Source organism: Sinocyclocheilus grahami, unplaced genomic scaffold (assembly GCF_001515645.1).
Source record: "Sinocyclocheilus grahami isolate Dianchi unplaced genomic scaffold, SAMN03320097.WGS_v1.1 scaffold517.1, whole genome shotgun sequence".
Classification (NCBI taxonomy): domain Eukaryota; kingdom Metazoa; phylum Chordata; class Actinopteri; order Cypriniformes; family Cyprinidae; genus Sinocyclocheilus; species Sinocyclocheilus grahami.
In genome coordinates, this window is record NW_015505696.1 from 1,122,940 (window position 1) to 1,148,546 (window position 25,607).

The 25,607-nt window shown below is 37.0% G+C and overlaps 1 protein-coding gene across 1 annotated transcript in view; it reads left to right on the plus strand.

Moving 5' to 3' along the window:
- Positions 1-377: 377 nt before the first annotated feature.
- Positions 378-25,607, plus strand: part of LOC107554865 (receptor-type tyrosine-protein phosphatase F-like) — a 70,724-nt gene continuing 45,494 nt past the window's right edge. Inside the window, exon 1 of the mRNA XM_016237503.1 lies at positions 378-500. The gene's annotated coding sequence lies outside the window, so the exon portion shown is untranslated. The remainder of the gene's footprint in view (positions 501-25,607) is intronic.

Consider the following 25,607-nt stretch of genomic DNA (forward strand, 5'->3'; position numbering starts at 1 on the left):
ATCACTATGCGACACATTTTCTTTTGAATCAAATTGTCATCTTGATCATGTAGCTGAATGCTGATTTTTTTTTGCTGTCAAGATAAAGATTGTGTAAAAATGTTTTCATCGAATATAACTTCTGTGGGGCTTTAAAGGGATAGTTCACCCAAAAATTTGATTGAAAATGCTGTTCCAAACCTGTCTTCTGTGGATCGTAAAAAAATATATTTTGAAGTTTTGAGTTGTTTTTTCCCCCCAACAGTCAACATAAGTGGGGTCTAAAACATAAATGAACTATATTGAATTTCCTTAGTTTTGGGTAAACTATCCTTTTAATTCAAACTTCACCTCTCTTCTCTGTTCTGTGTTTGTGTGCCACGTTTCTTTAGGAGAAGAAGCTTTGAGATTCATGCAATGTGTTTATTTTTGGGGCGAGAGCGTTCATCAGAGTGAAACACAGGGTGGAGAAGCATACGGCATCTTTCGAGGACAGCTGGAGGAAGGGGATGCTGGGATACGTAAGCTCGCTATTCTCCTGCTGGTTGACTGGGAGTATTTCCCCTGTGTGGGGCGAGAATGTGATTGAGGGGCTCCGGGGGCTTATGGGCACATTAAGACCCCCATCGGTCCATGAGACAGATGGACCGTATCTCACGACACCACAGCCACTGCCTCCCATTTGTTTAATCTACAAAATGATTTATTCAAAGACTTATTTCATGACAAAAGTCTCTTCAGAGATGCAGTTTACAGGTGCGGTGCAGATACAGCAGTCTTTGAATGAGAGCCTCAGCTGACTTTACCCCCACATGAATGTGATGCTGGCTGCTTTGGCCTTGATCAGGCTCTTTCTCTGTTGATCAGTAGCCCTTGGACTGAACTGAGGCATACAACTGTGCGTGTTTCACTTTGTGGTACTGAGTGTGTAGAAGCTTTCCTCATGTGTCAGCAACAGTTTTGTGCACGCACACACTCGAGCAGTGTGAAAATATAATAAAAGTGGTAGCAGCCTTTCTTTTAATTATAGGCTGCACAAATGCATGCTTTTCATGATCTGCTGATGTGTAGGTGACACAAATATTTCCATAATAATTGCAGAGTTTGACTGAGAAGCAGATCTGCATTTGTAATTAGTTGTGCAGTTGTTTTTGTTTGTTTGTTTGTTTTTGGATTACATTTTATTTTTATTATTATTATTGCAGTCATTTTTATTATATTTAATTAAAAAATATTACAATTACTTTAAATTATTATTATTGTTATTACAGTTTTTTATTTGTTGTTAGATTTCACAAACGATTAGTATTAAATTATTATTTGAACATTTCTCTTTTAATATTTATTGTATTATTTAATATTAATTAAATAATACAATAAATACAGCGTGAAGTTGATGTATTTCCTCAGTGACCAGCACGGATCAGCTCCAGGCATGACGAAGCATATATCGTCCTCTTTTGGAAGACCAAACAAAGTAGTTTCGCTTTCACAACAAAACACACAGCATCTTCACGACATGGCGGCGGCAGCAACAACAATACTACAGTGAGAATAAAAGTTACGCCTTCTTTCTTTGCGTGAACATTTGGGCGGTGTTATGCAAATCTTCCCACATCGTGACGTAGACATGTGGGGGCGTGTTAGAACGAGCCGTTTTAGGTAGGTGTGGTTGACTCTTAACTTTTATAAAGAATATCTCTTTGGATTTGAGACTTTATTCTTTGCAACTTTACAGATCTTCTTTATGCACCAAGAGCTTGTTACACTCCAAAGAGAAAGGTGATTTAGCGCTACGTTGTCACCTAGTTGGTGAGACGCATTAAGCAGCGGTTCTTTATCCTGTTCCTCGCGACCCCCAGCTCTGCACATTTTGTATGTTTCTCTTATCACTTCAGAGGTTTGTGATTTAGCGCTACGTTGTCACCTAGTTGGTGAGACGCATTAAGCAGCGGTTCTTTATCCTGTTCCTCGCGACCCCCCGCTCTGCACATTTTGTATGTTTCTCTTATCACTTCAGAGGTTTGTTCTATTCGATCGTAAGTGCCCTGCGAATTAGACATCACAGGATATTCTGCCATGATTCCAGTTCGAAGGGAACGCACATATTACATTCAAAGGGCATTAAAGTGCGCAAGACATGAATTTAAATTGTATTTATTTACAGAGGTATATATCATGTCACACTTCTCTGTGAAGTGTGGGGGCAGTCGTGGCCTAATGGTTAGAGAGTTGGACTTGTAACCCGAAGGTTGCAGGTTCGAGGCTCAGGTCCGTCAGGAATTGAAGGTGGGGGGAGTGAATAACCACCGTGGTAACTAGGGATGCACCGATATGAAAATTTTGGCCGATACCGATAACCGATTATTCTTTATTTTTGAAAGCCGGTAACCGATATGTTGGCCGATAAATCTATACCCAAATTGTTATATACTTTTTGGGAAGCCTGATTACAAAAAAGGTCTCATCATTAAAAGCCACATCCCAAACACTTCAACATAAGCAGCCTAGTTTGAACGGTGTACGTTTTAAAAATATTTTTACTCTCCCATTACCAAATTTAGTCATAAAAAAGTCTTACAAATAAATAAAATAATGCATAAATAATGCAAACAAGTCACTGGACATCATTACACGTGTAAAGAATCAAAATGAATGCGCCACAGATCAATAAAACAGAATAGCCTCTGCGGCACCAAACCCCCAACTGCTCCCCAGGTGCTGCAGCAAAAATGGCTGCCCACTGCTCCGGGTGTGTGTTTTTACAGTGTGTGTGTGTGTGTTCACTACTCACTGCTGTGTGTGTGCACTTGGATGGGTTAAATGCAGAGCACAAATTCCAAGTATGGGACACCATACTTGGCTACACGTCACTTTCACTTTCATCACTTTCATCTGTGTGTGAAGACAGTGGCGTTGCGCAAATCCGTGAATGATGTTCCAAAGTAAAATAAACTTTAATGGAATAAAGTTGAATGGAATTTAATTTAAATAAAGTTGAATAAACTTCAACTTTACTGTTCAGTGCACTGATGTCAGACTCATTTTGGATAATAAAGTTTATTTTTAAAATTGTTACCCTGCCTCCATTACATATATTTGTCACGTTATTATAAGTGTTTGATCACCACATTTGAGTGATCATAGCAAAAAATGTGTTTATCTATATATTTATTCTGTTATGTATACTGCATTACTATATTACTGTATTCTATATACATTACCAGTCAAAAGTTTGGACACACGAATGGGAAGTTTGTCCAAACTTTTGACTGGTATTGTCCTATAATGTACACATAAAGAATATCGGCCGATATATATCGATATCTGCCTTTTTTACTCCCTAATATCGGAATCGACATCGGCTCTCAAAAACCCATATCGGTCGGGCTCTACATTAAATGATTATTATTATTTGAATTATATACTGTATATGTAAATGTATTATTTTTTTTAAATGCATCCTACATTTTGCTGTTTTTTAAACAAGCACAGAATTTTTTTATGTCAGAGACATTAACGTTGTGTGTGTGTGCCATGTGTTGCGTGGTTGGTAGGTATGTGTAGGCAATGTTTCTGATCCCACTCCCCCTTTAACTCAATTTCCTGCCTTTTTTTAACAATACTTCTGCCAGTTTCTGTCAGAACAGGCTTGAAAAGAATAGTTCACTCTTAAATGGAAATTCTGTCAAATTTGCTCAACCTCACACAGATTTGTAACGTGAGCAAATACTGAAAATGTGTGACCTATGCCTTTAAGAAAATGCTTGGACTTTTATATATTCAACGCTTAGCATGCTGTCGGACCGTATCTGATTCCGTGAGCTGCATGTTGAACATACACCGGTCTGTTCACATGAAGCATGAAATGAGAAACGTCTTTCAGCAGAGCAGCACTATATAGGAATCAAACTCTGCCCTCAGGTCTGAAGGAACCTGAGCACGTCATTCCATCGGTGCCTAATGCAGATCGTCCAGCCTCTCAAGATTGATGGAGACAGATCGTAAGGTTTAGCTGGAGATTAGGTCCTGAGAGGATACTAAAGCACTTGAACGCACACAGATCTCCTGTAATTCTGCTACATGTCCTTCCTCTGCAAAGTTCTCTTTATTATGTTTCATGATGACAGTCACAAAGTTAGGAAATAATGCTTATAGAGCACATGGACCTCCATTCATGTGCACACCTGTGCATTCAGTGTTTATTTAGGTGGTGATGGGGAGCGTGTAATGATCCTGTGTTGTGTTGTATTGCAGTGCAGGTGTAACATAGCTCTTCTTGGCTGTACTCTCCTCACGTCAGGACATTATTAACGTGAGAGATGGATCTGCACTGAGCCACCCACAGGATAAACCGGAGGAGAGAAGCTCCTTTGAGCAGAGAACAAAATCATCCACCTCACACAGACAGAAACAGATTGTTTTTATGAAGTTAATTACAGATAAAACAAGAAATGCACCTGAATCAAACCCATACTTGTTTCATGTATAGATAGAACTGGCAGTTGTGCTGTTATTCTGCTAGGGTTGGGTACCGAACTCTGTACTTTTAAGGGTACCGACTGAATTGCGTCGGTACTACCGAGTACCAATTCACATTAAATCAATCGGTGCCCAATTTCGGTACCTAAGAACGCATCTGGGCACATACGCTACAGAAAGAGAAAGAGAGACCCTGTGACGTGACGTCACCCCTGCAACTCGTTCAAACAACACACAGGGCAGGCTGAAATGTTCTGAAGTGTGGTTAAATTTCTAGGGACAATATGGTTTCTGCAAAAATGCGGATGGGATCGTGGAGTCCATTCATAAAAACGCGGTTTTGTTTACTGCACAAATACTGAAGCACGCGTGACACTCGCGGTGATTTCCGGCCTCTGCGACTCACTATATGACGGCATGAACACAAAAACTTAATCTCCAGAGCTGCTGTGAGAGCCACTTCGCGATAATTTTACCGTTTCATTTGAGAAAACTAGCATCATCATACTGTATACACACAGAAACTTCATGGCAACCTGTAAAAATAAAAGTACGGTTTAACATGTAACATAAATATATTACTCTCGTATTACTTTTGTACAGTATAATGTACATATTTAAATATTCAATTTTCTTTCAAATTTAAATAAAACAATTAAATGATAAAAATAAATATTACATCCAGATTAATTACTTAATTGTAGAAAAAATTATACAATTATTAGCCTATTAAAAAATATTTAAAGGATACTGTATATATATATAAAGGAATATTGACAACATTTTTCTTTCATGTATACATTTCAACAGTAAACCTCAGTTTGTTTGCCAAAAAATAAAAGGGTTTAATTTTCATTTGATTTAAAATAAATGTTTAATGCCTTCATTGGGTTTTCAGAAAAATTCACCAAGCGGACAAGCGTTAATGTCAAGCCCTGCATTACAATATTTGTAGGTTCGTTGTTACAGCTGAAATCGATTTTTGTCATAATATTTTTCAATGCATTATACTTTTTAAAGGTGCAACAATGAATACATAAGTATAATAATGTATTATTACTGTGGTTATGATTATTAATGAGATCATACAATACATTATAAAGTGCATAATTAATGCATTAAAATACACCTTCTTTCTTTGCGTGAACATTTGTGCGGCGTTATGCAAATCTTCCCACATAGTGATGTAGATATGTGGGGGCGTGTTAGAACGAGCCGTTTTAGGTAGGCGTGGCTGACTCTTAATTTTATAAAGAATATCTCTTTGGATTTGAGACTTTAGTCTTTGCAACTTTACAGATCTTCTTTATGCACCAAGAGCTTGTAACACTCCAAAGAGAAAGGAAAAAATGAAATCGCATCACATGACCCCTTTAACTTAAACTAAGAGGTCAGTAAGATTTTATTTTTCTTATTTCTTTTGAAAGAAATTAATACTTTTATTCCACAAGGATGCATTAAATGGATCAAGAGTGACAGTAATGACTTTTATAATGTTATGAAAGATTTCTGTTTCAAATAAGTGCTGTTCTTTTGAACTTTCTATTCATCAAATAATCCTGAAAAATGTTTCCATGAAAATATGAAGCAGCACAACTGTTTTCAACATTGATAATGATAAGAAATGTTTTTGAGCTGCAAATCAGCATATTAGAATGATTTCTGAAGATCATGTGACACTGAAAACTGGAGTAATGATGCTGAAAATTCAGCTTTACATCACAGCAATAAATTACAATTTAACATATATTCAAACAGAAAACATTTCTTTTAAATTGTAATAATATTTCACAGTATTACAGTTTTACTCTATTTTTGATCAAATAAATGCAGACTTGTTGAGCAGAAGAGGTTTAACAACCCCAAACTTTTGAATGGTAGTGTAGGTCTTAAAGGCTTTCTCTCGATATCAGCATTGGCCAATGAAACACCCATGCAAGTCAATAACAAATGGTTAGGGTGCTCTGGGTATTTGTCAAGTTGAAAATAAGTTCTTGTTCATGTCTTTTTATTCTGGTCTCTCAATGTGATTTTGTGGGATTTTTTGCACATTTTACTCTCAGCCTGGTGAAAATTATGAATTCAGTTGCTTAATAATATGGCTGCACGATTTGAGGTATCAATCATGTTTGTGGCATAAAAGGTATAGTTTAAACCTTGGGGTTAGTGGTTTGTTTAAATATCACTAATGAGTCACTTAGCCTGCCAAAGAATAAAATTTACTGCTAAAATGACAACCACAATATAAAAAAAACAAAAACAAAAAAAACACCGCTAACATACAGCGCAGTCCTTCATAGCCCAAGGTCAGTGTTTATGAGGCCACACACAACAAAGATTAGACAAATACATGAGATCAACTGCATATTAATGACTTGCTCACTGTGTATGATGGATGTAGTAATCCATACAAATTACAGTTTAAAGATTATCTATAATTGCCTGGGCCTGATACTTATTATATTATTGGAAAGATGCATATTGAATATGTAATTCCATTTATCTGAGCAGTAAATGGCAGATGGATATGAGGAAAATATATGTTTCCTGTTCCTGCACGATTGAAATCTCACCCCAGTCAATATTGAGCAAATCCTCACGGCTTGCAGCACGTAATAAAGCCCAGACCATCCACAAAGAAGAAACTTTATCTCACCACAGAGAAAATAATCAGTTTTCTCTGTGTATATAATTGAGGGCAGCCCTTGAAAGACAATAGAAAAGATTGAAGTGGCCTGGTTAATTGTCTGTGGGTTTGTGCACCGTGTCTTGACTCTAAAGCAGAGATTCCCTGCTGTGGTTCTGGGAACGAGAGCTGAATTAGCCGGGAGAATATGACTCTAAAATTATTCACATTACAAGCTACAGTAGTTCATGGCAATAGAGAGTGAATATTTTATGTAGAGTTGTTCTGGCGCACAGGGAAATCTAATTGGTTGCTCTTTTGTAGCTCTTATTTCATTTAAGCATCATCCTCCTTAGAAGAAACACAGATAGAAACAATGAAATGACAATTGTTGACATACACAAAAATATGAAGCAGCACAACCATTTTCAACATTAATAATAATCAGAAATGCTTCTTGAGCTGCAAATCATCATATTAGAATGATTTCTGAAGGATCATGTGACACTAAAGACTGGAGTCATGATGCTGAAAATTCAGATTTGATCACAGAAATAAATTACATTTTACAATATATTCAAAGAGAAAATGTCCCGATGCTCTGAAAGTCAACTGCGCTGTGAATCTCTCTGTAATACTCTCTCCATCTCTCCCACACAGAAAGTGAGTCTTGTTCTGGATCTTTGGCCCCATAATGAAATGACAATTGTTGTGAATTGGTTGATATCGATGGCTCGAGAGGCTCTATGCCAGGGCTGCTTCAGTGGGTTATGTGAGAAAGCAGTGTTCTTTATAAAAGAAGTGTTGATTTTCTTCTTGAGCTGCAAATCATCATATTAGAATGATTTCTGAAGGATCATGTGACACTAAAGACTGGAGTCATGATGCTGAAAATTCAGATTTGATCACAGAAATAAATTACATTTTACAATATATTCAAAGAGAAAACAGTTATTTTAAATTGCAATATTTCACAATTTTACTGTATTTTTGCTCAAATAAATGCAGCCTTGGTGAGCAGAAGAGACTTAAAAAAAATCTTAATCTTTCCAAACTTTTGACCATTAGTTGTGGACATATAGCTCAGATAATCTGCAGTGCGTTTCCTGATAACGTTGTCTCTTAGCGCGCTACGAAGACTCTAAATGTATATTTTAACTAAAAGTGTTCCTAGGCTTGTTCCTCAAGCTATACCTTAGGAGATTGCGTAAGATATACCTTCTTCTTACGTGCGACATTACCAGGTGCTGTTCTTGGCGGTGGTGCTGAATTGGTTGATATCGATGGCTCGAGAGGCTCTATGCCAGGGCTGCTTCAGTGCGTTATGTGAGAAAGCAGTGTTCTTTATAAAAGAAGTGTTGATTTTAAATAAAGACACAGAACTCTTTCCTGTTAGAATGCAACAAACTTGCGAGAAACTTTTACTTTCGCTTGCCAACATAGGCTACATCACGTCAGGGAAGAAAACCAAGTAAAGAAAAATATATGCCCAGAGCACCTCCCAGTGGTCACCACATAAAATACAAGGGGAAAAACCTACATGAGACACTGCTTAATAATTTAACAGCTTTTAACAAAAGAAAAAAAAAATCTTCCAACAAGAAGTACTTCATAAATATTTGAAATTGCGTTTATCAGGACTCGTGGAATCCTATAAAAGTAATCCAAATTGCAAACTAAATCCAACCCTGGATATTTTATATAATTTCGAAATAAGTGTGTGATCCTGCAACCTCATGCCCAAATGTATCATGCGCATCAGTAACTGGCAGTACACCTTCACTGGCCTTTGAAAGGGTCATTTATATTATCATATTATATTATCATAATATATTTTCAATTGTGTCATTGTCTGCACAACCTGGGTTGATTGCCCAGCAGCTATGGGATTAGATCTCTGCCACAATTCTGTGCACGAAAGATCATATTTTGAGCGTGCAAAAGAGTTTTGTGGAGAAATGTTTGTCTCGCAAAGAAGAAAGTATTTAGAGCGCACGAAAATAAATTTTGCATTTAAAATAAGTTTTTGGATTTTTGCACATGCAACGTTTCACTAGCTTGCTCACCTGATGCCCGCCCTCAGTGCTCTCTAAATGCCAACGGCTCGCTTGCTCAACACAACCCAGCGTTACAATATGCCATAATTCCAGCCAATCAGAGACGAGGCTGCTAAATCCTGATTGACTGCCTTGACAACCAATCACAACATTCCTTGCATTACCTCGACAGCAGAAGAGGAAAATTACAGTGCATGCATAATTATGATGCAAGTTGATATTCTGATCATATTTTTTTCCAAGCACATTTTACCAATTCCAAACGACATCAATCGTAATAGCTACTATTAATCTTGTATTTAATCATTTATAATTGATCTATAATTATTCATGAAGGCTGGAAGAGAAAAATGTCTTATATTCAGGTGTATATAATTATTAAGCAGATTTTCTTTTACAGATAAAATGAGCCAAAAAAGAGATTTAACTCAAGACTGGAATTATTAAATGCCCATGAGAAATATTCAAAACTAATACAATACAATAAAATTGCTAAGTTAATGCATAATCATTGGACAGCAAAATGCTCAGTGGGTCAGCAGGGTCAGTCAAAAACATGTGGAGAAGAAAAGATGCATGTTAACTGCAAAATAATTAGGAATTAAGGTGAAGAATTAGATGTGAAATCACCAGGATCCATTTAGTCTCCAGCGCCACCATTTTCCAGAACTGCGACCTATCTGGAGTCTCCAGAAGTACAAGGTGTCAGGTTCTCATAGACTTAGGTTAAGTATAGAATCCTAAAAAATGACCCCTACTTCTTTACTTTACTATCACATACTGTAGTAAAATGTGAAGTACAATGCTTGAAAACTGATTTTTTAAACATGAAAACTGGCTTTATAGACAGTTACGTTGAGAGAGTGACTCTTGAAGGACCAGCACCACATCCTCTTGTACCACTGTTTGAGTAATTTATCTTCCAGAATCTGGCAGTAAGTTTTGGGAGTTAATTTTTAGTCCATCTCGAGATTTTATCTGTAGAAGACAACCTGCTTAATAATTATGCACACCTGAATATGAGGCATTTTTCACTTCCAGCCTTCATGAACAACAATATATAGGTTATAACTGATTAAATACACGATTAATAGTAGTTATTAAGATTGATGTTGTTTGGAATTGGTAAAATGTGCTTGGAAAAAAATATAATCAGAATATCACCCTCTTCCGCTGTCATCAGCAATGCATGGAATGTTGTAATTGGTTGTCAAGGCAGCCAATCAGAATTTAGCAGCCTCGTCTCTGATTGGCTGCAATTATGGCATATTGTAACGGTGGGTTGTGTTGAGCAAGTGAGATGTTGGCATTTAGAGAGCACTGAGGGCGGGCATCAGGTGAGCAAGCTAGTGAAACTTTGCACGTGCAAAAGAGAAGGTCTGCACACATCCAAAAACTTATTTTAAATGCAAAATTGATTTTCGTGCGCTCGAATTACTTTTTTATTTGTATTTTCTCCACAAAACTCAGATCGCGCGTGTGCAAAATGCACTTTTGCGCGCTCAAAATATGATCTTTCGCACGCAGAATTGTGGCAGAGATCTAACCCTATAAGCAGCCGCATCACATTATTGGTGTAAATCACTCATTTCTGCACAACACGCGAAACACATAATCAACAGCTACTATGGTGGAGAAAAAAAAGAGAGAGAAAGAGGAGAGCCGCCAGCAGCTGAATTGAATTTCAGCTCTGTCTAGTTTGTCTCTACAAAATCAGACCAACAAGATCTAATAGCTGCTGAATTTGCTGCCGTGGCAGGCAATTTCTTTTTCTTTTTTAATTTATTTATATAATTGCAGCTTTTGACGTGGCAGACAGGAGACTAAAGTTTGCACATACACTAAATAGCTCTGCGGGCGGCACTGTCTTTGATTTAGCACTACCATTCGCTGTATCTCTGCCATAGTTTGACCAAACTCCACACAACAATCATTCCCTTTTGTTACGTTCCCAGCTAGTCTAGGGTTGGAGGAACAAGTAACAGAATAGAAAAGGTGATGTGTGGAGGCAGCAAGACTCAATTCTCAACCCCAGAGCTTTAACAAAGGCCAAGAATCTCGATATCAAAAACAAGTTATTTTATTTGACTAATATGGAAGGATGTCAAGACTTCAAGAGGGGGCAAGGCCAAAATAACAAACATAAACCCTCTAACTATTTGGGAGAAACTGACTAAGCTACACAAAGAAAAGAAAACAAAAATACAATAGATATAACTACCTCCCTAACTAACATAAACAAGAGAAAAACAAAATAAAGAAAATGGCACCCACCTCTCTACTAACACTTTCCCAATAAATTAACAACGTAAGTTTAATAGATAAACAATAACATAAGTAGGGACAAAACAAATAATAACTTCCAAAACAAACCAGATTTCTTGTCGTAGGCGTCAAGTACCACAAGAGTGTCAACACAATAACACTGGGGAGAAATCATTCAACAAAGTATTAACTAAAACAACGAATAAAGCTTTTAGGGTTGAGAATAGACGCCTCCCGACGCAGCCTCCACACACACCCTTGCGCTGTGCAATGGTGCTGCTTAAATTCTCACGACTTCCTACTTTAAATAGACTTCTAAGCTTTTACTGTCTAATGGTTTGCCAGCTGATGTACCTTTGGATAATATAATAAAAAAGCTAACAACCATCAGTCTAATAACAGTTTTATTCTTTGCATGAAAACACTTCAGTGAGCCTAATTGAACACTGGGTGTATTACATCTTCAAAATTATATTCGTATAGACCGAAATGTAAAGAACTGTGAACTGATAAGGTATAGCTAAGAGTGGTTCAGACCAGCCTTACGAAAGTATGACTTACAGAAGGTAAACTTAACTAAGAACATTTCAGGAAACACGTATTAATAAGGTTCTGCTTAAACGACGTAGCGTTAAGAAGGCAGCCCTGGTCTTTTTTAAAACGGGATGAGAAATACTTTTTTGATTGTTTGTGAAGATTTCATCTAAAACTCTACATGAGAAGAATGATTAGTGTGGTCTTATGCATGGGACCAAGTAAGCAAGTCTTAATTTTCTCCTCATTAAATCTCATTGTTGTCTGAAAGATACAATTGAGATGTTAAAGAGATCTTATCTGTGATTTTTCTTTCCTGTGTGAGTACAGCTTTTGTACGTGCTTCTTTTTTTCAAAAGAAGAGAGAGAATAGATCTATGATTATATCCATTCAAAAGAGATCTGCTCTCTGGAAATGTCTTACAAAAATACATGTTCTCTCTTTGGCTGTCATTATGTATTAAAACAAAGTATTTTCGTAAGACCTTTCAAGCATGCAGATCTCTTTTTTATGGACTTTATTATTTGTTTTCAAGCACCTGAACTCACAGGAAGAGCGTGGGGATTATTTTGTTTTCATATGATTGTAATACTGTATCTGCTCTCTGTGATCAACAGAACATCTCAGTTGTTTGAATTGTGAACTATATTTATGAACAAAAGCATCTCATCCTTTCAAACCTCTAGTGTCTATAGTCCACAAACATGTTAATCTGGAAACAAACTTGACTTGAGACGGTGCACATTAAAAAAATATTATATACATACATATACAAACGCCCACATAGCGCATGTGTTCTGTCGGGTGCTTTGAGTTATACAGTTCAAGTTTTGTCTGAAATCCATTCAGAGAGATGATTGTTCTGTTGTGTAGTTATTGGCTTAATGCCACAGATCTTTACCAGACACAGAATAATTGAGATATTCATTAGAAATACTGAATCATGCATTAACGTGGTATTTCTGTCAGTCTCACTCTGGTGGCCATCATGCTACATGGACCTGCCGACAGCACCAACTGTGTCAACATTACAGGATCAAAAACCATGTCGACCTTTCAGCATAGACAGGTGTGCGAGTCTGTGTAAACTCTGACATTGTTATGTGAATTGCAAATAGTGAAATGAGGGTCTGATTGAGTTTCAGAGCATGAGTTTAGAGATTCTGACAGCAGGTATCAATGTCTATGTGTCTGTGAATGGGAAAAGGAGAGAAGACGAAATTGACAACATTTCTTTGAGGCAAACTACAGTTAAGAAGTGTTAATAAAAGTGTTTCTTAAAATCCTGTTAACTGTGGCTGCTTGGTTTTATGTTATGAGGAAACAATACAATTATAAAATGCAGTAACTTCAAAAAACAATTACATTTCTTTTTTTTTTCAAAAGATTTTGGTTTGTAAATATGGATTGGATCTGTTTTTAAATGTAAGCCTGGGAGCTGTAAAATAGCCAATTTTGTACACACCTTGGAGGGTCTGACCTCACATAATTGAAGTTCTGTATTAATTCACTAAGTTGCAAAACTACCTTGTGGCTAGACATTTCAAAATCTAAAGGAAGTTGTCTACATTACCTGTCTGCTGCAGAATGTGCAAAGTATGCTCATGTCAGATGTTTTAAATCTGCCTGCAGTGGAAAAAGAATGTAGAAGAATGTCTATCGGTTGACATACTCTACTATTTTTTTTAATAGAAATTAAGGATCAAGGGTGCATAAAATTGATCAAAATTGATAGTAAAGACATTTATAATGTTAGAAAAGATTTCAAACAAATGCTGTTCTTTTGAACTTGCTATTTATTGATTTATTTATCATGGTTAATAATAATTGTTTAATAAATAATAACAAATGTTTCTCGAGCAGCCAATCAGCATATTAGAATGATTTCTGAAGGATCATGTGACACTGAAGACTGGAGCAATGATGATGAAAATTCAGCTGCGCATCACAGAAATGAATTACATTTTAAAATACATTACAATAGGAATTACAAAATGTTGTTTTAAATTTTAATTTTTCACAATATTACTTTTTTTTTACTGTATTTTGCTCAATTGTAACCTTGATGAACATAAGAGACAAAACGAAATCTTTTAACGCTAGTGTATTTCTGACTCCACAATTTATGTACCATCAGCTTAACTGTAGCCTTTTCACAGTTTACAGGCATGTACATATGTATGTATTGGCTATTTTACAATGGCTTTCAATCTGGATTATCAAATCTGATTTCAGATCGGCCTATTTTACCGTACCCTTTTTTGTTAAAGGTGATCAGTTTTCAGAGTGTTTTGTATCTATTAATATCTAAATGAGGGAATATTTGTGTTCCAGGTAGCCTTTTTTCTGCTGCTTGTCATTTAGTTTTTATCTAAAGCAACTTACAGTACACGCCATGCTGCTTCAGTCCCGCTGGGGCGATCTTGATTAAGTGTCTTGCTCAAGGGCACAGTGCTGATAGGGGAGCTTTGTATCTTTCCACTTTTTATGGGTCTGCCTACCTGGACTCTATTGTGCTGGCAGTGCAAAATGTTAACCACCATCATCACCAGCACCACCTATTCTGTGTTGTGACACCACACATCCTCACTGTAATGCCTTTCTTTTTACTCACCCTCCTGAGGTGGCCCCCTTATATAAATATAGCTGTGTTTTTCAATTCCTTTCACTTGAAATATAAAACAAGAGGCGGACATGACTCTTCACTACCGTGATGAGTGGTATCTGTGTAAGCTGACATCAATAGACCCTCATTCCCAGCAGAGTTGTACATAAGGAGAGCTTTAAGGACAGGCCTGTGCATGCAGGCTGGGAATGAGTGGGCCTGAAACCCGAGCCTCAGGATGCTCACGGGCCACCTATAGTGTGGAGTCTGGATGCTGCGGGGTTCTTCTCCCCTATCAGAGCTCATAATCTTCCTCCACACTGCCTGGGAGCGAAGAATGTGTGAATTAGCATGAATTATTGAGATTCAGAAGAAAAAGACTCTTTAATCATCAGTGAGGCCAGTCTTGCAGCTTATGCTGTTAAATTATATAACCCTGCATGTCTGCTGATTTGCAAAAAAGGTCTAATTTGATTATGCTGAGTTCAAAATATCAATAAAAACTTTGCATTTGCAGGTTTTTTCACAAAATAAGAATGAAGTTTTTTCAAATTATAAATGTGTGTCAGCCAGTGTTGGGGAAAGTTACCTTTAAAAGTAATGCATTCCAATTACGTTACTCAAAAAAGAAAAAAAAAAGAAATAAAAATAACTAATTGTGTTTCTTAGTTACTTATTTATGGAAAGTAATGCATTACGTTAGTTTTGCATTACATTTTGTTACCTGGGCTTACTCATTTGTTTTTAATATTAACCCCCCCAAAAGTTATATTTTTGACCCTTTCACACCAAAAGTGAAATTAATAAGCCAAAGGCTGAAGGAAGCAAATAGGTGGGAAAATAAAGTAAAATGCGTTCTTATTTGAAGTAACTCGTAATGAGTTACTTTTCTAGTTACTTGAAAATGTAATCTGATTACATAACTTGTGTCACTTGTAATGTGTTACCCCCAACACTGGTGCCAGTTTTAATGCACTTATCAAAATAACAAGCAGTCAAATGTCAAACGTTTAAATGTATCATTTAACTTACGATCTGCAAAGGAGTGGAAATCAGGCATGCTCATGCAAAACGGACAATAAACGGATAGTAGTTTTTGGAATCAGAAACCCAAAAGTAAGAAACATGTATTGGATTTCATTCATCAAATATGATGCAGGGGTGGTGTTATCATTGCACCAATGAGTAGCCATCAGAGCTGGTTTAGGCAGACTGGTTTATATCATTTGTTTGCTTATAATCAGTATTTCATGTGTTCTCCATGATGTGGCTTGTCTTATTTAAGGGGGAAATGCCAACCTGTGCATCTCTATCACTAACAAAACAAAAACAAAACAATGCTTTGTAATAATGACCCTGACTTCATTAAACCAATTCAAGATATTTATGACAGTCAGTAACAGTTTACGGTTATAGTTTTATCATAGAAAGTAATGAGTAATGTTGTAAATGAGTCCTCCATGTTGTCAAATTTCCTGTGTCTGCAATAATACATAACCTATTGTTTTCAATATGCACTCCAAACTCCTACAAGTAGCTCACTGCTTGTGCATTTTCAAGCTAACCACCAAACATCTCTCTGGGGCTGTTTTAACCGTTTTGAAGGATTCTGTAAGATCTCTGTGTCTTTGAGGACTGTGGCTTGTGGTTGTGGTTGAATTTAAATGAGACTTTGGCTTTAATTGTAATTATAAGATTAATCTTACAGTCAGCCTGTTTACTTTTATGACTTGTCACATTTTATACAGGGAACTTTCTGTCATGTCTACCAATGATGGATGACATATGAATATTTACGAGCCATAAACAGCTATTTCACTCCAGCCATGAAACTTTATTTGCATTACTTTTATTAAAGGTATCTTTGTGTCCCTATTGCAATTAAATTGTAGCTGTCCTTGCATATAGGTGACATATGACATCCGTTATTGCTTCACTTGATGCCCCATATGAATTATGAACTACATTAGGACTACATTAGGGGCCTGTTATAAGCAATTGTAAAGATTTTGTGTCATAAATACATTTTTTATTTATTTTTTACTTTCAATGTTGGTGTTCTCACATGGAGCTCTGGAAAATTGTAAGCATCCAAAATAAAATTAAGGTAAAAGTTGCTAGAGCATTTGTTTTCTTTAGCATGCAACATTTAAACATGGCATATAAACAGCAATCAAACATGCGTTCTGCAATTAAACATGATGACATTCGAAGGTTATAGGAGATGCTTCCAAACTGGTTACCACAACATTTCCACTAAGATGTGCACTCTCATAAATGAAGAATGCATTGTTGTTTTGTCAAGCACAGATGCCAGAGGTGGTCAGGCTGGGATCGCTCATCCTAAGACAAGTGTCATGTGACTGAATGTGCGACAGAGCACAGACAGCACACCGGATGACCAGCAGCTCAGTAATTACCCCTGTGTGTGCCGAGAGAGAGGGAATGTAATTACGACAAGAGAAATCTTAATGCATTGTGTGTCGGTTAATGGCACTTCCTCTCCGTGCTCTGCATGGGCATAACTCAAGCGAATCTGTTGCTCTGTCACAGTGGGGTGTGTCGTCCTTCCCATTGATTAACATTATGAATTCATGCCACTGTCTGTCTGCTACAGCCTCTGGCCCTGGGGAGCAGAGCGGTATATCAGAACAGATGTGAACTCACCCCGCTGTCATCCTATATCTTGCAGAGACAAGATCCTCTTTGTTTAAATCACCGAGGGCCTGTGTTTTTACATTCTATGGAAATGCTATGGAAATGGCATTGTCTGTGTGTTCGACATCGTCTGTGCTTTCATTTTTATACATCTATATTTTAATTCTGTCTCATTTTTCTTAAACACATTAATTAATAGTCCAAGCACTTCATCTAGAATACCCAGCAGTCCTGTTCAGGAGTAATTGGTTTCTGTAGGGAAACACGCATGTTTGACAGGTGGTTCAGGGGTTTGAGCACTAGAGCTGTGAGATGCAGACTCAGTTTGCTGCCATTCTACATTATTTAGAAATCTAAGTGGTGTATAGTCATGAGCTTTTGAAACGAAAGAACAAAGCTAAACTTTGGTAGAGAGCAGTTATGTGAATAAAAAATACTACTATGATTTCAAGTGTGATTGGTACACACACTCACATACTTGTATATGTAGTTTATACACATGCACACACACATTTGCAATCACATTGACATAACTAGCTGCATGAACCAACTATTAATTGCATTAATATAAAACAAAGTTTCTTAGTGTTCATTATGTGCATTGAAGGAAAAATTGTGAAATTTTTGTTCATTAGAGAGAAAAAAAGAATGTTTCTTCTTTTTTTATGAAATAAAATGCATTTCTATTGTCTGTCATTTTAATATTATGTATTATATTTAGGGATGCACGATATTAGATTTTTGCCGATATCCGATATGCCGATATTTTTAAAATCGTTTTGGCCATTTCAGCAAGACATATCGGCATAATTTTTTTTTCAAATCGGCCGATTCCGATGTTTACATTTTAAGCTTCCGATAACTTTCTGATCATGCATCCCTAATTATATTTTTGTCATTGTGAAAATGATGTAACATCATTTGGTAACTACGGCCAGATCTATTTCTGCAGAAGAACAGCTAGTGAACTCAATTGGAAAGCTGTGTGATTGTCGAGTTTTTGAGCAATGACTCTGAATGTGCAATCTAATACCTATTTGCTTTCCCGCAAAAGCATTTTATAGATGTTTAACCCATATATTGAATCAGAATAAAAGGAAATGGATTTCTTTATGCAAATTTACCTGGCTGGGATTTCATTTTCACCAGTTCTTTTTAATCATGAATCTAATTTGTGCCAATGTTTAAGCATCTCTTTCTATAGCTTGTATGTTTTTCTAAGTCTGTTTTCCAAGTCTGGTTCTTTAGGATTTGCCTTAAGCCACAAATTGTGTTACATTTTGCATCCTGTTGGTTTTATTGGCATTATCTTTATGACAGCTCACAGGTCAGACAGATATCTCCGGCTGTGTTCAGAATCAGTCAGCATGTTCTACTTAAAGAGTTCTTTATCTCAACAACAACTTTTTTGCCAGCCAGTCAGTCTGTCTACCTACTTTATAAAAAACAAGCCAGCCCAATTCAGTGTCCCTACTGCCCTCAGTTACCTGTTGGTCTGCTGCCAGGAGGGAACAGGAGGGGCCGCCCCGTTTACCTGTGCGAAATCAAACAATAGCCCACCTCTCTGATTGGCCAGGGAGACGAAAACCCCTCCCTCGGCCTCTGTTGAAATTCAACACCTGACGGATTTCACTTGTGCCTGAATTAGTCTTGTTCACACAGTCTCAGAAACCGCGCGTCTGTCCCCAGAGACACTCACGCTTCTGTCCCAGCTAAGAGCTCAGATAGAGTAACGTCGGACGTGCTGTGCCTGATATATGGATTAGCCACTTGCTGTACACTTGCAGTTGCCTTCCTCTTCAGAACTTGGGTTTGGATCCACTAGTTTTCCAGGTTTTTGCTGAAGGATTTCCTAAACTCTAATCTTATTTTCTTTGGATGGTTTTCTTCACATGGGTGGTAAGTGGTGCACATGGATTGGATTTTTGCAAGTTGTGGTAGTGTGCATGATCTTCTTGGCTCAATCTTGGCGTTTCATAATAATATTCCATCATTTGCACTTAAATGAGGGTCTTATTAGTGGTGCAGTCTCTCTCATCTCCTCTGTGCACCTTCTTTGCTATTGTACAGAAACATACTGGGGGCTTAGGAGAAACCATTAGCAGAATCACAGCTGTCCTGTGGTGACTGATTTTCTCAGTCTTGCATGTAAATCTCTCTGTTCATTCTACTTGAGCATAATATCCACCTCAAACGCTGCATTTTCTAAGGGTGTTATGTAAGATTTGTTTTTTAATTGGTCTGGTTGAATGTATTATTTAGATTGAATTATGGGGATTTTGTAAAATTACACTGTCTTTTCTGGAAATGTTTTTCAGAGAGTGTGTGAACTGGTGCACTTGATGTACAAAAATTATGAACTAGGCTACTGCTTTTTGATTAGAATTTGATTAAGTTATGTCATAACTTTTTTAACTTAACTTTTTCAATATTGTTTATTTATTTATCACTTTTATTTTTTTCTTTAAATTAAAATACTTTAAATATTATTAATATCGATATCATTAAATGTAAAATTTTCAATATCAGAATTTTGCACTGTAAAACTTTATTCTAGTGTTCATATCAGATATAAACTTCAGATTTAAATGCTGTATTACTCTTATATGTACGGTCAAGTATGAAGGAGCATTTTAGTTATTTTCGCTGTCATCATTCAAATCTGCAAAAAGTTCTGCTGGCGGAACGGTCGACCCCAGGAGGTTAATAAAGGTGATTAAAGAATTTCTTCAAAGCAAGGGTCTGCCTTGACTATTTAGATGATGTTCTTCATCAGTAGCCAGTTGAATAGTTAAAACAAATACAAATAACTTTATACAGACATGAATTTTGATTATATACGGTTACTGGTGCAGTTATACATGCATTTAGTGATCAAGACCGCTCTGTTGATTATAATGGGAGAGATGTAGTTTCATCACATCGCCATCCGTTCAGTATAACAAGTGTTCCCTATTTCCTATATTGTGCATTTATAGTCTCTCTATACAGTATATGGCATTCACTATATAGGCAATAATTAATTCATGAATGAGCAATTCATAAAGAAGCAATGCCGCCAGCGCATGTACATAACCAACCCTTTTTTTTTTTTTGACAAAAGCGAACCCGCAGGCGTGTTTGTTGTTTTCACCTAGGCTACAGTTGCACGTTTTCATTTTGCAAGGTCTGTAATAAGTAATTTGGATAAATATGTTTGACTACAGTATAACAATCAAGAACACTACAGTATAACAGGTGAAAAGCGAAACCAAAATGCAGAAAGTGAAAAACCATTTGCAGACCAAATAAACTTTAAGGGATAAACTGTTAACGTGTGAAACAATCGCATGGGCCGGTAGTTTGAGACCCCTTCTTTAAAGTGAATTTTACTTTTATATTTATATATAACGAATCTGAGCCATATAGATTGAGCTGGGGAACTTTGCTTCTGCCGTGATTGAGTGGTGTTATCAGAAGTGTCTTTTTGGAGAGAAGTCAGCGGGAACTAGGCTGTCTGTCTCACTTTGTTCAGCGGAGAAGGCAGTCTTGTCCCCAGGGAGTGATTCTATTTCACACAGAGAGGCTTACGTCTTTCAAGCATGCCATTGTCTCGTCTAATCCCACAGTCCTGCCCTGCTGCAATGCCGTCCATTCAGACACTGCCAGCATATCTCTCTCTATCTCTCTCTCACTTGCTTTCTCAGTTTTTGCTCTTTCTCAGTGGCTTGTATGTTGCTACATGGACCACCAACAGGCTGCTCTCGTTCGTGATAACAGAGAAGGAGACATTCAAGAGAGATGGGACATCAGTCCAGAGAGGCTGTTTGTGGCTTTGTTTAGTCCCCAGATGGAACAATAAAAGCAGTACGTAGAGATCTTGACCCCACTGGCCTTTTGAACACAATCTGTGACCTCTCTCGTCCCTCCAGTGGTTCAACTGTCCCAGTTGAGTGGTGCGTTTTACGACTGTAAGCTCATATATATATATATATATATATTTATTTTTATTTTTTTTTTGTATGGGATCCTTTTAACAAAAAAAGCTTAAAATAAGGAAACAAAAATATTTTTTTAACCATAATGTCCATGTTTTTAGCAAACCATCTAAGTTCAGGTGATTCAAAGACCCCTTGATGCTTCAATTTTCCCGTTTCGATCGATATCTAGAACCATTACAGTGATCTGAAGAACCTGTAAACATCCTCAGTGTCTTTATCTACAAAGAACCATAAAGCAACTCAATCCTAAAAGGGTTTGAAAATAAAAATTCCTTACTAAACCAAAGGCTTTGAAAAAGTTATTTTACTTTTCATTTGAGGCCCTTGACCTCAGATTGCATTAGGGTTCTTTTGGATAAGAAAATGTCTGATAAATGAAGAATAGTGTATTGTTTCATGAATACCTCCCCTATTTGTCATTGGAGGATGGACACATAACAGATACAGAGTCCAGGGGGTTTCCTCTGAACATTTCATCTCACTGGATGTGAATGAAACCACTGTCAGCAATGGCGACAGTAATTTGTTTGGCTTTTAAAGACTGAATTTACTGTTTATTGCTCTCTTTGATGGAGAATTCAAAGTCCTTCCATCATGAACCTCTGAAGAGGAGTTCAAAATAAACCCAGTTTAATTAGCATTTGAATTTCTGTCTGTTGTGATTTACAGTGCCATCCACTGAAACTGCCTCTCTATCTGTTATTTCTGTTATCACAGCCTGCCGTGGAGACCCGAGCGAAAGGCACCAAGCGTTTAACAGCATTATTCTGGGCTGCTATTTTCAGTTAGTTGCTTTAAAAGTGGCGATACAATCTTGAAAATCAACCATCTCGCCTTCCTTTGAAAACTTCAAAAGCTGATGTGTGAATCTGCAAACTTTGATCTTCTTTGACCTGAGAACTTTGATTGGTGAGCAGCTCTGTACTTTTCCCCCTTATGAAATAAGATACATCTGTAGTAATTACAGAGCTCGCAAAGCACCGCTGTAGCCTTATTCCTCTAACATTCAGATTAACCCTCAGTATTAAACTTTTTCAATTAATTCAGTTTGAAAAGCTTAATGTATAGGCTTTGTAGATAATTTGAGCATTAGATCTATTTTTGGTTTCTAATTTTAATGCTGGGGTGGATGACACATGATGCACTCTCAGAAAAAAAAGGTACAAGAGCTGTCACTGGGGCAGCACCTCTTCAGAAGGTACACATTTGTACCTAAAAAGTCCATATTGGTACCTTAAAGGTACATATTAATACTTAAAGTGTACATATTAGTATCTAAACAGTACAAAAGTGTGTGTCAACAACATCAAGATTTTAGGTTAGATGTACATGATTTTTTTAAGGGAAAATGTATGTCTTTTCCACACTTTTCAATAATCTTTTCACCCGTTTCATTTTATATAGTCCTGCAATGTGAAGCATGCATTTTTAAAACTCTTAAAAGTCCAAATTAATGTGACAACATGAAAGTTGCATGCATATAATTAATATAATTTAATTAGAATGGCTTTGGATGAAGTATATACTGGACATATCAGCTTTCTGTAAGCATTTCATGCCAACTACCTATTCAGATTTAAGATTTACTGTATGTAAATCTCTCGTTGATTTGCATTGATAGAATGCTCAGTATTCAAAATGTGATGGCGTAGTTATAATATTTGCATACTGAATTCTGATTGGTGTTCTGAATGTGTAATAAATCACAATTGGTCTTATTACTATATTGTTGTTGTTTCCATTCAACCGCTTAGTTTATATTGCAAAGATGGTGTTGCATTATGTATTCTCGGGAGTGTCATGACAACAGCAAAAACGCTCTGATGTGCCATTTAATTCCCAAAGACTATAACCCAAACTTACATAAAACTAAAACACTAGTCTTTGGGAGCCTTGCAAGCACTGTCTTTTCCTTGTGGAAATGCAAATGTAGTTTTGCAATATAAAGAAGTGCAAATACTCTTTGCCAGCGTTTCTAAATGTTATGCAGTTTTATGTTTTTCTAAACTTTTATTGTATACTGTGTCACAGATGTCTGGCGTCAGCGCCGGAGAACCCGAGGGACTCTTGATTCCTGCTGTGTGTGTGTGTGTGTGTGTGTCTGACACAAGTCTGCACTCGTCCTTAAGTATCTTCAGAAAGGATTCTGACAGTAGCGTTGCTTAGAGACCGTCTCTGTGTTTTCTCCGCTCACTAAGAAGCCCAAAACTCAAGGATTAGAGGACAAGGAAGGTGTATGAATGCCGTTTGTAGACAATAGGAAACCCAGTCAGTGACTCTTTAAAACTTTGTACAATGAAATGTACAGCATAATGGCTAAAAGTGCTTTTACAACAGGTGTCCCACTGCACTGTCCCACTGCACTGAAAGCTCTTTTCTCCACATGGAAGGTGTCATCCATATTCATGTCACGGCTGCTTTTGTGTTACATGACCTTTTTTTTGACACACCCTGTGACCGTGCAAAATTAGCACTGGATTTGACGTGTTTGCGGAAGATTCTCAGCTGTTGTCGCAGAAAGTGACCGTGGAAGGATATATGGCTTGTTATCCACCTCTTGGTTTGTTTGCACGAATGACTAGCTAGAAGCAGCATGTCATTTATTAGCCGGTCATGTTCTACATTTACAGACTTGTCTGTACCCATCAAAAGCACTTGAGGAAATAATACGATTCTTATCCATATTCATTATCTGACTCATCCGCCACTGGCTGACCACTGGCATATGCAAATCAGTCATTTCAGATAAGGCCTTTTCTTTCCATCATTAGATATCTTCCTAGCTGCTGGTGGACCCCTGCGTCTCCCTCACGTACACCAAATATATATGCACAGCAGTAGATTCAGATTAAACGTAGTCTCTCTCCAGTGGGCCACATGTTGGGACTATCACCCCACTGCTTTCCTCATCAGCATACAGAGCTGAATAACAGCACCTCTGACTGCTTCCCTCCTGCTTTTAATGAACACACTACTGTGTTGAAAATATTAGAGGTGGAACGGTTCAACTTACTCAAGGTTCGGTTTGTATCACAGTTTTAGAGTCACGGTTTCAGTATGGTTCAGTATGTGCTATGTTTAGTCAAAAACTATACTGTCAAATAAAAATAAAGAAAATAAGAATAATCTATCTAACTACAAGCAACGTACTGAGACTGTACGTTCAGCCGGCTATGTCTGCTATAGGACACTTACCAAGACGGGCATTTTGACATAATTTTTGTCTGAATTTGTCCATTTAAACACAATACTTCAGAGAAAGCTTAATATTTGCGTGCGTTCTGAGGCGCGGGTTTGCATGCTTCAGATGAGCGCACACACAGATCTTCGAGAAAAATCTTTAAGAGCATCCTCTGGCTCTTAAATGTTTAAACTGGCAAAGCTTAAACGAGTTTAGCTTAAACACAGATATCAACGTGTGCTGTTCAGGTCTCACCTGTGCGCGTGTGCTATCAGTACCCAGGTGAATATGGAATAAATGCTCATATTCCAGCATACGGCATTCGCATTGAACAAGAGTGAATGGTTTGTCCACGTTTTTTTTTCATCGCTGTTGTTGTAATGTATTGGGAAGCCAGAATGCGCATCCATCAACAGAAACATATATTAGCCGAATCCTGTTTGTTTTACGTGTTATTTATAGCAAACCATATTACAGATGCGTTGTCAGATTTAAGTTGAACCGCGGTCCTAGCGCATTGCGAACCGTGTGTGGAGAACCGTACGGTATATAAATATACAGTATATATAGTTTCACACAGTTTGAGCTGCATAATCTTATATTCTGAGTTGGAGTACAACACTGTAAAAATGCTGTTCTAAATTTGTCTTTGCAATATCTAAACAGCTTTACAACCAGATTTACATGATAATAACAAGATATTCAGATGCTTATTTTAAGCCATCAAACCTGCAATTAGTGGGGGAAAAGTCTGTCAAGGAAACAAGACAAGGAAAATATCTGTCAAGCAAAATATTCTTATGCAACTTTACTTCTCATGTACATTTATCTTGTTCTAATGAAGCTTAGATTTGTTTTTACTGCAAAAAAAGATAAATAAACAATATCTAAACAGACTTAAAACAAGATTTACACGATAAGCAAAACTGCATAAGATTCAGATGCTTGTTTTAAGCCATCAAACCTACAATTAGTGGGAAAAAGTCAGTCAAGGAAACAAGACAAGGAAAAAAAATATCTGTCAAGGAAAATATTCTTATGCAGTTTTACTTATCATGTAAATGTATCTTTGTCTTCTAGATTTTTTACTGCTAAAAAGATTAACTGATTAAGAATATCATTTGTAGTCTGAAGATTATATCTAAACAAGATTATCTTTATCTATATCTAAAGCTTTGCATTGATATGTGAAATTGTGATATTAAAGCTGCCGTTTACAGGGAAGTGAAACTATTCTTC